This window comes from Notolepis coatsorum, assembly GCF_963971535.1.
Source record: "Notolepis coatsorum genome assembly, chromosome: 17".
In the NCBI taxonomy this organism is placed as follows: domain Eukaryota; kingdom Metazoa; phylum Chordata; class Actinopteri; order Aulopiformes; family Paralepididae; genus Notolepis; species Notolepis coatsorum.
In genome coordinates, this window is record NC_140181.1 from 72,647,168 (window position 1) to 72,659,481 (window position 12,314).

Here is a 12,314-nt window from a genome sequence, read left to right on the forward strand (position 1 = left end):
GTGTGTGTGCGTGTGTGTTCATCCATGAGAGGGTTGACGGCTCTCTGTGTGCAGTGCGTGGTGGAGGCCGTTATCAGTTGATCCATGTCATTATAGGAGCCCTTCAAACAAACAGTTGGAAGCCCATTACCGCCACTTACTATGTGATAACATCGCCACTGAGCCCTGAAACACCTCTCTAAGCTTCCACCAATCAGGGCCGGGGCCCCGGCCCCCAAAGCCAGCCACGGGGATGTTTTGAAAAGCTAGTAGGTCATTTCCTTCAGTCCACATGGCTACGGACCGAAGGCTAGAGTCCTTCTCTAGGCCCTACTCGCCATGCAGAACATGGCCGTTCTGAGCTTGTTACTCGACGGTGGTGGCAGGAGCCAGTAAAAAAAAAAAAAAAATCTCAGCTGTGAAAAAAGGCCGAGCTGCGTCTGAGTGTGTTGGAATAATAAGCATTGTATTAATAGAATGGAATGAACAGCTTGTTCAAACTTGTGTGAAAGCCGCCCTAGACTGCTCAATGCTGCCCCCCATGGGAACAAGGGGAACAACCCGGGTGTTTATGTAAAGAGTGTGTTGCGCATGGACACACACACACACACACACACACACACACACACACACACACACACCCACCCATTAGCACACTGGCTGGCAAGCTTATCCCTAACAAACACAAACACACACGCACACACACACAGGCACACACCCACACACACACGGGCACACACCCATTAGCACACTGGCTGGCAAGCTTATCTCTAACAAACACACACACACACACACACACACACACGCGCGCGCACACGCACACACACACATAAACCCACTAAGTCAAGCAGGCTGTGAAAAGGACCTAAATGTTCCAGCAGAGGAAAATATCCTCATGCACAGTGACATAATTAAAAACACCCATTGCATTCTTAAACCTATACACACACATACACACACACACACACACACACACACACACACACACACACACACACACACACACACACACACACACACACACACACACACACACACACACACACACACACACACACACACACACTCATATACACACACACACACTCATAAGGAGGTCATGTTGGCTTAGGGAGCTCGGGGAGTTATGAAAAGGAGCCATTTTGGTGGGAAGTGTGGTTGGAGAGGGACTGGAGGAGAGGGATAGCAGGGAGGACGTTGTCTAGGAAAATGAAGCCCTCGCCACCGGAGGGGCAGCTGAGCACAAACAGCACATTTTACTTATTTATTTTTATAAAAACCTCCACTTGGAAGTGCTGGGTTTCAGCCCAGCCCACTATGGAGGGTGGTGTGTGTGTGTACGTACAACATTCACAGTATATTTTACTTTAAAGGGCCACTTCGCCGATTCTCAACCATAATCCTATTGTCCTGTTGTGTGAGGAGGACATGTGATAACGAGACATATAAGACTCTGCTGCGTCAAGTCCTGCCCCGCTTAGCAAGCGCCGAGACCTGACCTGTAGGCATCGCTGTCCACAACGCCAGATTCCCACACGCCAGCTTCCCCACCCCCTAATACTGCCAATTGTATTAGTATGAACGGCCAGCCAAGCTGGTGACAACGCCGAGAGCTGGGCTCGAACCCAGCATCTCCTGCGTTGGTGACGAGCGCAATCTCCGCTACGCCACTTGACCCATCCAGGCCTTCTTAAGAACAATGCTAATATACGGGTCCATTTCCAAAGGGCATAAGAATTTCATTTAATTTCCAACCTTTATTTAAACTCGAAAGGCAACTGAGGTTTCCCTAATTTTACAGTCACGTCGAGTGTACATACAGAAATAAGCAAGAAAAGGCATATAAAATCACACAGAATATACAATCATAACAATAAGACGACAAGGCGAGACAAAATAAGGATAACAAATCAATTAAAACACGTACAACTTGATTTACAATGGTTGGTGATCAAGTTTTTAAACTCTGCAACAGAGGGAGGATAATCTAAAGCTTTAAGGACTGTTGGAGAATGTTAATCACATTTCTCAGAATGGCTTGTGCAGCATTATCCTAGTGTTTAATAGCCAAACGATTGCACAGTGACTCCAAAAAAGCATAATTTCCATCAGACTTGACTTGACTCAACTATTTTCAACTGTAGTAGAGGCCAAACTCAAAGGAATGTTGAATAAATAGACGAGGAAATAGTGTCTGCATTTCACTAGAGGTCTGCTCTCTGCGGAGATGCGGCAGAGCTCTCGAGACGCAGGACACACTGCTAGGTTTAATGTCTTAACCATCAAACATCCCTTTCATAACAGAACGATGAGATTCGGGGTTAAAAATTGTCGAAATGCCCCTTTACCTGTATATTTGGAACTCGGACCTACAGCAGGGTCACGATGTTTAATGTGCAGAGTCAAATATACACTGTGAATGAACCCTTTCACTGCCACACTAGAGAAGGGTAAACCTTTCACTACCACACTACAGAAGGTTAACTTTTCACTACCAGGTCATTTTGGGAACCTTCTGTAGTTAGAATAGAATAGAATATAATCTTTATTGTCATTGTTGGTACAACGAAATTGAGTTTAGAGCATCACCACTGGCATACAAACATATTGAATATAGCATATACAAAATAATAATATCAATAATATAATATCAATGTCCCAAGTGCAATAGTGCTAGTTCAAATAAATAGTACAGTGACAGTCCAGTTGAGTTAATGGATGGATGGGGGGGGGGGGGGGGGCGTTGGCTTGCAATGGATGGAATAGTGTATAGTGTATAGTGCAGCAATGCAGTTATGTCACCGGGGGTTGGGGATGGGGGGTGCGAGGGGGGTGCGGGGCGGCAAGTTGATCGTTGAGCAGCCTGACAGCCAGTGGATAGAGGCCGTTGGTCAGTCTGCTAGTACCGGACTGGATGGATCTGTACCTTCGACCAGAGGGCAGCAGTTGGAAAAGATGGTGTGCTGGGTGGAACTGGTCCTGTAGGATGTTATTCACATGACGTAGGCAGCCGGAGGTGAAGACTGTGGAGATATCTGGAAGGCTAGCTCCAGTGATCCTCCTCCTGTGTACAGTACCATATGAGTGTGTACATTGGGCATGTATCTGAATATGTGTGTGCACTTATATCTAGTACCTGTGTTTGAGAGGAGGAGGGAGAGAGCGAGAGAGCAAAGAGAAGTGAGCTACGTATGGGCCTTGCCTCAGTACTACCCTGCTTCCTCCCAGCCACAAACAATCTAACCATTTCCACCTTTGTTTTGCACTGCTTTTAACCAGCCCACAGGGTCAGACCGGCCCTGGCCACACCAGGTTGTGCAAGGCCCTATAGGAAGGACCAGAGAGTTAAATTCAATTAAATTCAGTTCAATTCAATGGGGCTTTATTGACAAGGGAAACATACGTTTACATTGCCAAAGCCAGCGTAAACAATCGAAACATATCAAATTTAAGCACTTATCAAAACGAAAAACGATGTACAATTCAAATTAAATATAGGCCCACTAGAATAAAGAAATGTGTGAACAGAGCAGAGCTGTGTTACATTGCAACTTTGTAATCAAATATACTATGTAGAAGATTTAAAGACTAACGAGAGAGAAATAAACAAGATAATTGTGGTAAGATTTAAAATAAAGATACATATGTGTACATAAGTTAGTAAAGATAACTTCATATACATTTAACAATTATATAGCGGCATAGAGTTAACTTCTTCTGTTTGTTTACGAGCCACGAAACCAATCCATCTCTCTCCTCTTGTCAATCTCCCTGGCGTTTACTTATCTCTGCTGGCTGTGACAGACAGGCAGGAGTGATGGCGTCGCGGAGCCCAGAGTCAAATGAGGATTTCAGAGAATTCCCAGACAGCGCAGAGAAGGAGAGAGACGAATAGAAATCGATTGACGGAAAACAATAGAGGCCATTGATGACATGTGCGAGCCATGCTGGGGGGGGGGGAGCACTATCAATAGGGTTGTCACGAATAGGGTGTATTCAAAATGAATACACAACCTTAACTCATTGACTGCCACGCTGTTTTTCCATCTTTACTCCCTGGCGCCAGCGTTATTGACCATTTTCACGATGTTTGCGGACCCATCGTATATTCTATATTATAGCTATGGAGACAATAGTATGGCTCATTTGACAGGCACTATTTATACTCCAACAGGGACAAAACTGTTTATTTCTACATACCTTCGTTTGTGCGCTATACCACGCTAAAAATAGATTGTGTGTGTGTTTTGTGCGCAAATGCGCAAATCTCGCGTTTTCCGACGCTGCGGTCGTAAAAATAGACGTAAAATAGACGTTACCTTTGTCAGCAGGTACTCCACTCTCGCTCCAAGTGTCTTGGATCAGAACAGGATCAATACATATAACGTTAGGTGGCCCTCATCCGTTGTCTTCTTCTTCTATAGTCTGCTCGGGCCAGACTATACCACGGAGCCATATAGTATTTTTATGATTTACCAGAAGTGCTGAGTCCAACATAGTCTGGTGAAAACGCACCTTATTATCCATCATCATCCATATCATCCGTTTTGTCTTCTTCTTCTTTTTTTTTTTATCCACTATTTTTCTCCCATCCCAATTTAGTCGTTATGCCAATTCTCCCCTCCCCTTCCTGGTCGTTGCGCGCACTAGTCGGTCTAGGGAGCCCTGAAGTCTATCAGATGCTTCCTCCGATACATAGGAGACAGCCAGCAGCCTCTTTTCACCTGACAGCGAGGACTCTCACTGGGGAAGTGTAACGCGTGGGAGACTCACACTACCTTACCCAGTTCCTTCCCTCGCTGTGCAGGCGCCCTAACCGTCCTGTAGGAGTCACTGTTTACAACGACCAGAATACCACCCACCGGCTTCCCACCCGCTGACACTGCCAATTGCCACACACCACTGTGGATAAACGGGGCTACCGTGGACAGGGTGAGCAGCTTTAAGTACCTGGGGGTCCACATCTCAGAGGACCTGACATGGACAACACACATAGACTCAGTCGTAAAAAAAGGCGAGCAGCGCCTCTACCACCTGAGACAATTAAGGAAGTTCAGAGTATTGGGGAAGATACTCCAGTCCTTCTACTCCGGAGCTGTAGAGAGCATCTTGACTGGAAACATCACTGCCTGGTATGGAAACAGCAAGGCACAGGACAAGAAGGCCCTACAGAGAGTGGTGTGCTCAGCTGAGCGTACTACGGGTATTGCACTACCACCCCTGCAGGTCTTATATAACAAGAGGTGCAAATCCAGAGCCTGCAGAATAATGAAAGACCCTCACCACCCCAACAACAGCCTGTTCAAGCTGCTGCTGTCAGGCAAACGCCTGCGCACACCAGCAACTAGGACAGAGAGACTTCGGCTCAGCTTCTTCCCCCAGGCCATCAGAGTCTTGAACACTGAACTCTCCACACACAAGCACACATGAGCACACACACAACACACATACTGTATACGCTCACACTCAACGGTCACTTTACACAATGGAAAGGTCACTTAAAAAAATATATAAAAAAAAGAACGGGAGTGGTTCTTGTATAGTAAATGGATGGATATAGCAAGATAGCATAAGGATATATAGTATAACTGTATATTGTATAGTAGTGTACATAAGACCCAGTGCCTCATCCGTAGCTAACACTGTATTGCACTATCGCAGGACCTTAGCATGTCTTTTACCATGCTTTTTGTAAACTTTATGTACATTATACCTGTTATGTCTTATTCCTATTACTTGTATTATTGCACAATCGCTGCGGGCATGACCACCCGCATTTCACTGTATGCCGTGACAAATAAAACTCTTGACTTGACTTGGCCCAAGCCGGAGGGACAGCTGACAGCCGGATTCGATACCAGTGTCTCTGCGGTGGTAGACAGACGCTTAGTCCGCTGCGCTACCCGGCCGCTTCTTCTTCTTCATCATCTCCAATAGTTTGCTCGCCATAGGGAGGTGTAGTGGTTACTTCCTGGTCCATAGGGAGGTGTAGTGGTTACTTCCTGGTCCATAGGGAGGTGTAGTGGTTACTTCCTAGTCTATAGGGAGGTGTAGTGGTTACTTCCTGGTCAATAGGGAGGTGTAGTGGTTACTTCCTGGTCCATAGGGAGGTGTAGTGGTTACTTCCTGGTCTATAGGGAGGTGTAGTGGTTACTTCCTGGTCAATAGGGAGGTGTAGTGGTTACTTCCTGGTCCATAGGGAGGTGTAGTGGTTACTTCCTGGTCCATAGGGAGGTGTAGTGGTTACTTCCTGGTCAATAGGGAGGTGTAGTGGTTACTTCCTGGTCCATAGGGAGGTGTAGTGGTTATTTCCTGGTCTATAGGGAGGTGTAGTGGTTACTTCCTGGTCAATAGGGAGGTGTAGTGGTTACTTCCTGGTCCATAGGTAGGTGTAGTGGTTACTTCCTGGTCCATAGGGAGGTGTAGTGGTTACTTCCTGGTCAATAGGGAGGTGTAGTGGTTACTTCCTGGTCAATAGGGATGTGTAGTGGTTACTTCCTGGTCAATAGGGAGGTGTAGTGGTTACTTCCTGGTCAATAGGGAGGTGTAGTGGTTACTTCCTGGTCCATAGGGAGGTGTAGTGGTTACTTCCTGGTCCATAGGGAGGTGTAGTGGTTACTTCCTGGTCAATAGGGAGGTGTAGTGGTTACTTCCTGGTCAATAGGGAGGTGTAGTGGTTACTTCCTGGTCAATAGGGAGGTGTATTGGTTACGTCATTGCTTTTTCCGGCCGGTCCACCATCTTGAAAACGCAATGTATTTCCCCATTGCCCATTTCTAAATCGTCTTGTTTAAAACAAATAAACCATGAACATTTGCATGGTGTACCTTTCTGTGCATATTCATCCACAATCTATAGCTCAACATGAAAATATTCGCAATTAATCGTAAAAGAAAATCGCTGAATTTTATTTCAACCAAACATGCTTAAACAATAATGTTAGTGATAGAAGGGAACTAATTTTGTGCAAAAATGGAAAGCTTTTCAATGTTCATGCGGCAGAATTGTTACAATAGCCGATAATCCATTTTCCCAATGATAAATCCCTATATGGCTGGACCTCACGGGCGGTCCAAAGTGACGTCAGACTACACCTCCCTATTGCATTGCAGGCTACTATTGTGTGCTCGGGCCAGACTATACCACGGAGCCGAATAGGTTTCCTCATCGGCCGGTTTGACTATAGTATTTTTATGATTTACCAGAAGTGCTGAGTCCAACATAGTCATAGTAATCCATATCATCCGTTTTGTCTTCTTCTTCATGATATCCAATAGTTCGCTCTAGGCCAGGGGTCAGCAACCTTTACTATCAAAAGAGCCATCCCCCCCCCCCCCCCCTCCCACAAAATAAAATTCCTCTGGAGCCGCAAAACCAATTTACCCTTAAAATGAAGATAACACAGTGTATAACATTTTATATAGTTATCCCCAAGCATACCCCACATTTAGCATAAAACGCCTGACAATTGCATACCCAAAGTAATTTGCGATGTATTATACTTTATACTTATAGCACACAGTTTGTTGCATTAATGGAATTATAAAGCAACAAAAAGAAAATGTTTGACTTTTTATTGCTGTTTTTACCTGTTATAACAAAGGAAACCCTCAAACTCTTATGAAGAGAAAAAAGACTGGCTGTGTAGACCTATTTTTAAATAAAACACAGAAGAGGAGACAAAACACTGGTGTCTGTAGACCGACTTTGAAATAAAACCCTGAACTATTCAGGTATATTTGAGTCCTTCCCTTATTTGTGGAACATTTATAAAATAAAAAGTAGTCCACTTTGAAAAAAGACTACCATGTGTAGACCTACTTCGAAATAAAACACAGAAGAGGAGAAAAAACACTGGCATCTGTAGACCTACTTTGAAATAAAACCCTGAACTATGCAGGTATATTTGAGTCTTTCCCTTATTTGTGGAAAATCTATCAAATAAAAAGTAATTATTTTTTTGTTCGCAAATTTCTCACCACATATCAGGCCAGGTAAGTCTGCATTGTTAGCCGTGAAAGCAAATTAATCTGTCCACGCTGAATTAAACCCTCTATTTTCCTCAGACTTTCCTTTTTTTTGGGTTTATCCATGGTTAGCTTACTGGGGGGTCAGAAACTCAAGATTAGCCACTTGCAGATAGCAGGGAGAGGCGCGGGGTGTGACGTACTGTAGAGTTGATGAAATATTTTTTTATTTCAGTGTCACAGTATGACATCGATCTCCAAAATAAGAGATAAAAAAATATTATAATATATATATATATATATATATATATATATATATATATATATATATATATATATATATATATATATATAAAAATATGTTTTGGCCAGGGAGCCGCAGCTGATTGGCTAAAGAGCCACATGCGGCTCCGGAGCCGCAGGTTGCCGACCCCTGCTCTAGGCGATCGCCATTGTCGAACGTTAGATGGCTGTAGTTTGCTCACTGCTGCTCACTCCCTAGTGCTTTGGTTGCTCTCACTGCGGCGTGGGGCGACCCCACACTAAACTGGCCCATGCTGTTCATAAGGTAGGCGATACTGCCACCTGTCGGGATTCAATCGTCATTGCCGGTCCCAGGCACACTCGCAAAGGCCTGCGCGATTGTTTAGAATAATAATAATAAAAAAAAAGGTAAGGTAAAGATATCTCGTTATTGGCGCTCAATTGTTGGCTCTCAGAAACAAGATATGTCTTTTGGCGCTCAATAAGTTAAAGGGGACATGCATTGCTATTCCTAGCACTATTTGGGCAACTTTACACAATTCCTGTGAGTCTATTGAAGACATCTGTAAGGTTTTTTTCAAAAGAAAATGCATTGTTTTATATTTCTAATCAAGTACTCAAAACCATCATTTTTCAGCCTCAAGATTTCAGGCTGAAAAATGACATTTATAATGCATGTCACCTTTAAAGGGGCACTTCGGCAAAAAAAAAAAAAAAAAGATTCACGGGTATAAAGTACTTGAGTAATTGTACTTTGTTACAATACTTAAGTACTGTTTTTGGGGATTTGTACTTTACTCTAGTATTATTAGGTTTGTATACTTGTACTTTTACTCAATTACATTTCAGAGAAAGAAAACATACTTTTTACATTTAAAATGCAGACTAACAAAGTACAAATTTCGCAGGTCCAACTATTTTAATTAGTACATTTGTTTCTCTGGCCAAACTAGCGTTAACGTTATTAATCCTGCGGCTGCACTTTATTTAAAAACAGCCAATCAAATCCCCATAAATGGAAAACGAACCTGTCCAAACCCATGCTGATTGGTCCTTGTGCAAGACTAGAAAGCGGGCATCTTTGATTAAACACCTGCTATCAGAAGAATAGAGTCCGAAAAAAAATGTGTACTTCTACTTTTTAGTACTTAAGTACATTTAAAGTAGAAACTTTTAGACTTTACTCAAGTGTGTTTTTAGCCAGATACTCTTGACTTTTACTTGAGTACGATTTTGAGACGGTACCCATACTTTCACTTAAGTATAATTTCTGGGTACTTTTTACACCCCTGCCTGCTGGTGAGTGGCCACTACAACATAACTAGAAGACACCTAATCCTTGTGTTGTGGTAATTACAGCTCAATGAAATTATGTAAATAAAAAATCCCTATTGCAATTTTTTTCATCATTTCATTGAGATTAACACGAGGATTCAGTGTCTTCCAATAACACCACTGGACTGACTGATTCACTTTCAATAACTATCACACTAAATTAATGTGTGCGAAACTGATATATGTCAAATTATGTGCAAAATAAACCAGTATTGTTTTTAGGTGAGGTTCTCCTGCCATGGAATCAATTCAGTCGACCCTAAGTGAGCTAGTTAAAATACGAATCCCCACTCGTTTGATCACATTCATCACATTGACTAATCCGCCTTCCCACAATGCACTTCTTTGTGAGTGGGATGGGTGTCTTTCAGCAGGATGTTATAAGCGTGGTCGTCCTTGGTTTGTATATGATGAAAGCGTTTTTTCTTCACACATAATTTTCCATCATTAACAATGGAACACCTCAGAGAGGATCACTCTCAGACCCCTGCTCTAGGCGATCGCCATTGTCGAACGTTAGATGGCTGTAGTTTGCTCACTGCTGCTCACTCCCTAGTGCTTTGGTTGCTCTCACTGCGGCGTGGGGCGACCCCACACTAAACTGGCCCATGCTGTTCATAAGGTAGGCGATACTGCCACCTGTCGGGATTCAATCGTCATTGCCGGTCCCAGGCACACTCGCAAAGGCCTGCGCGATTGTTTAGAATAATAATAATAAAAAAAAAGGTAAGGTAAAGATATCTCGTTATTGGCGCTCAATTGTTGGCTCTCAGAAACAAGATATGTCTTTTGGCGCTCAATAAGTTAAAGGGGACATGCATTGCTATTCCTAGCACTATTTGGGCAACTTTACACAATTCCTGTGAGTCTATTGAAGACATCTGTAAGGTTTTTTTCAAAAGAAAATGCATTGTTTTATATTTCTAATCAAGTACTCAAAACCATCATTTTTCAGCCTCAAGATTTCAGGCTGAAAAATGACATTTATAATGCATGTCACCTTTAAAGGGGCACTTCGGCAAAAAAAAAAAAAAAAAGATTCACGGGTATAAAGTACTTGAGTAATTGTACTTTGTTACAATACTTAAGTACTGTTTTTGGGGATTTGTACTTTACTCTAGTATTATTAGGTTTGTATACTTGTACTTTTACTCAATTACATTTCAGAGAAAGAAAACATACTTTTTACATTTAAAATGCAGACTAACAAAGTACAAATTTCGCAGGTCCAACTATTTTAATTAGTACATTTGTTTCTCTGGCCAAACTAGCGTTAACGTTATTAATCCTGCGGCTGCACTTTATTTAAAAACAGCCAATCAAATCCCCATAAATGGAAAACGAACCTGTCCAAACCCATGCTGATTGGTCCTTGTGCAAGACTAGAAAGCGGGCATCTTTGATTAAACACCTGCTATCAGAAGAATAGAGTCCGAAAAAAAATGTGTACTTCTACTTTTTAGTACTTAAGTACATTTAAAGTAGAAACTTTTAGACTTTACTCAAGTGTGTTTTTAGCCAGATACTCTTGACTTTTACTTGAGTACGATTTTGAGACGGTACCCATACTTTCACTTAAGTATAATTTCTGGGTACTTTTTACACCCCTGCCTGCTGGTGAGTGGCCACTACAACATAACTAGAAGACACCTAATCCTTGTGTTGTGGTAATTACAGCTCAATGAAATTATGTAAATAAAAAATCCCTATTGCAATTTTTTTCATCATTTCATTGAGATTAACACGAGGATTCAGTGTCTTCCAATAACACCACTGGACTGACTGATTCACTTTCAATAACTATCACACTAAATTAATGTGTGCGAAACTGATATATGTCAAATTATGTGCAAAATAAACCAGTATTGTTTTTAGGTGAGGTTCTCCTGCCATGGAATCAATTCAGTCGACCCTAAGTGAGCTAGTTAAAATACGAATCCCCACTCGTTTGATCACATTCATCACATTGACTAATCCGCCTTCCCACAATGCACTTCTTTGTGAGTGGGATGGGTGTCTTTCAGCAGGATGTTATAAGCGTGGTCGTCCTTGGTTTGTATATGATGAAAGCGTTTTTCTTCACACATAATTTTCCATCATTAACAATGGAACACCTCAGAGAGGATCACTCAGAATCATTGTGCTTGTAGCGATGCAAGACTTGACCTTGCTTTCTGCTAAATGGGTGGAGCTCAAACCATCACAGATTAACCTACCTATACAGCATTACAGACCTATCTTGACTATACACTGATACAGACAATTACTACACTACACTACACCAGTCCACTACATAGAGTGTGTGTGTGTGTGTGTGTGTGTGTGTGTGTGTGTGTGTGTGTGTGTGTGTGTGTGTGTGTGTGTGTGTGTGTGTGTGTGTGTGTGTGTGTGTGTGTGTGTGTGTGTGTGTGTGTGGTGTGTGTGTGTGTGTGTGTGTGTGTGTGTGTGTGTGTGTGTGTGTGTGTGTGTGTGTGTGTGTGTGTGTGTGTGGTGTGTGTGCTGACAGTATGTGTTGTCCTACAGTATCAGACTGTGTCCTTGGTCTATCAGTGAAGCTGGAGCCTCCTCAGGCTTTAATAAACAGCTCTGCGTTGTCTGACATCCCTGCTTTCATCTCCCTGGGCGTCCGCTATCCAGGAGATGACAGCTCCACCAGGCTCTCCACTCCTTTTTGGAAATCCTCTCTCTCTCTCTCTCTCCTCTCTCTCTCTATCACTCTATCACTCTATCACTCTATCTCTCTCTCTCTCTCTCTCTCTCTCTCTCTCT